Source organism: Lupinus angustifolius, unplaced genomic scaffold, assembly GCF_001865875.1.
Source record: "Lupinus angustifolius cultivar Tanjil unplaced genomic scaffold, LupAngTanjil_v1.0 Scaffold_1079, whole genome shotgun sequence".
Taxonomy (NCBI): domain Eukaryota; kingdom Viridiplantae; phylum Streptophyta; class Magnoliopsida; order Fabales; family Fabaceae; genus Lupinus; species Lupinus angustifolius.
In genome coordinates, this window is record NW_017728402.1 from 1 (window position 1) to 2299 (window position 2299).

Consider the following 2299-nt stretch of genomic DNA (forward strand, 5'->3'; position numbering starts at 1 on the left):
GCAGGATTCAGAGTCCTGAGTGCTAACCATTACACCATGGGACCGGACGGGTGAGCAACGTGACGACCGCGAACACACTTGATTCAAGCCAGTGCGGGCAGAGAAACACGAGTGAAATGACGGCGAGGCAAAAGGTCACACCGACGAGGATGAGATTCGAACTCACGCGGGCAGAGCCCATTGGATTAGCAGTCCAACGCCTTAACCACTCGGCCACCTCGTCTGTTACGGGTGGGACGCGGGAAATGCAACCATGCGGTTGAGTTGGTGGGAGTGACGCAGTGGAGTCAAAAACTTCCGGTACCGGGAATCGAACCCGAGCCGCCTGGGTGAGAGCCAGAAATCCTAACCACTAGACCATACCGGATGTTCTGGGAAGTGCGGGATCCAGGGGTTAGACAAGGGGACATAAGCCGCAGAAGCACGCGTGAGCGGGCAAAAGGATGAGAACGCCCAACGTGGGGCTCGAACCCACGACCCTGGGATTAAGAGTCCCATGCTCTACCGACTGAGCTAGCCGGGCGTATAGCACATGGTCGACTCTCGACTCTTTGACAGAGAAGCATGGGCACGAGGGAGGACCCACGGCCTTTCTGGCGAGACGGTGCCGGGCACGAGACGCCCTGGCGATAGGCAACGCGAACACGCGCATGTGTGGAGCAGACCTGCGCTGCCTACGTGGTCGGGCGGCCCTCCGCCCGAGTAAAAATAAAAGGCTGCAGATTGGCTGAGGCATGGCTGTATCCCTGTTTTTTGTCGGGCTTTTGGCTGTATGCACGGCTGCAATGGCTTCCTCGCAGCCAAAGGACTTGCAGCCATCACGCTGGAGTGGCTACCAGAGGCTGTCCCCCGCAGTGTTACGGCTGCGGGAAGCTGCAAGCTGCGGTGGGCAGCCCACTACCTGCAAGAAGCAGCCAATGAACGCTTCCAAATGCAGCCTGATAGGCTGCCATGGCTGGGGCTGAACATGGCAGCGTGTTGGCTGCAGGAAAACAGCCTTGCCGGGGCTTCACTTTCCAGCCAGGCAAGCTGCACATGGCTGGGGCTGAGCATCGCAGCGTATTGGCTGCTGGAAGGCAGCCTACCGCGGCTTCAACCTGCAGCCAGTTGAGCTGCGAATGGCTGTAGGCTGCCCATTGCAGCGTTTTGGCCGCCGGACGCTGTGTAGATGTTCCGAGTTGCATCAGTTCTAGCCCAGTCTCCGAAGGGGGCGGACGTGACGCCGGGAGCGGTCTTGAGTGCGCGTCGTTGGCGTGTTCATTCGTTCAGTGGGCTCTGGCTGAATGATCCCCTGCGGCGCGCAGCCCTGCAGCCCTCTGCAGTGTCGTGGCTGCCGGGAGCAGCGCGGCCGGGCGAGGGAAGGCCGGTGCAGCCAGAAGGCTGCGGCGTGCAGCGTTGCAGCCTAGTGGCTACAGGGGGCAGCAGGGGTGAAGGAGGGCTGCTGGAAGCAGCCTGAGCGCTGTGGGGGCTGCCCTGCGCAGCCGAACGGCTGCCCTGGGCAGCGTTGACCTGGCCTCAAGTGAGCATTCCAGTGGCTGCCAGGTGCATCCAGAAGGGCTGCGCACGCTACCATGGCTTAATTTTGGCTGATGTATGGCGCGATACAGCCACTCTTTGCAGCCATCCAAATTCCGTCCGCCCCCCTGGCGGCCAGGCTAAAGCCAATAATCTGCAGCCTTTTATTTTTACTCGGGCGTGCATAGCATCACCCGCCGGAGCTCTGCTGAGCACGCTATGGTGGGAGTGTGCTCAGTAAGCATGCTCTGTTCATAGTGTCCCGAGCACACTATGAGATTTGTAGAGTTATTTTGGAACATGTTAGTCGCACACAGAAAATTTCCGACCTGTCCACCGCTCGCTCGTGTGTGCTTGTGTGTGCTTGTGCGCGCGTGGGTGCGCGCGAGTGTGTGTGTGTGTGTCGTCATCGCGTTGTTGAAAAAAAGAAGGGACACTAGGAAGAAGAAGAAAAAGTGTGAGACGAGTGGAAGTGCAGGGTGTCGAACCCTGTGCCTCTCACATGCAAAGCGAGCGCTCTACCGATGAGCTACACCCCCCTCCCGACGCTGGTCCGATTGAATCGTTTTGATATTTTAAAGGGACGATGAACCATCCATTTGTTTTGTCCGTGCTCCTGTGGCGATGCCCCTTGGAGATCAGTGGCCCCGCGGAGGGGCGACGCGTGAGCGTCCCTCGCGTGGATTTTTGACCTTTTCTGGCGGGTAAACGGCGGGACTAAATAAACAGACGGAGCGCCAAAAAATACCGCAGTCGGTAGGACTCGAACCTACGCTCCCAGAGG

The 2299-nt window shown here is 59.0% G+C and overlaps 3 non-coding genes across 3 annotated transcripts; all 3 read right to left on the bottom strand.

Annotated features, from left to right (window-relative positions):
* Positions 1-141: 141 nt before the first annotated feature.
* Positions 142-223, bottom strand: TRNAS-GCU. The gene has a single exon. It is a non-coding gene; the product is annotated as a tRNA-Ser (tRNA).
* A 72-nt stretch (positions 224-295) lies between these two features.
* Positions 296-367, bottom strand: TRNAE-CUC. The gene has a single exon. It is a non-coding gene; the product is annotated as a tRNA-Glu (tRNA).
* Positions 368-450: 83 nt separating this feature from the next.
* Positions 451-523, bottom strand: TRNAK-CUU. Its single transcript has one exon. It is a non-coding gene; the product is annotated as a tRNA-Lys (tRNA).
* Positions 524-2299: the final 1776 nt, after the last annotated feature.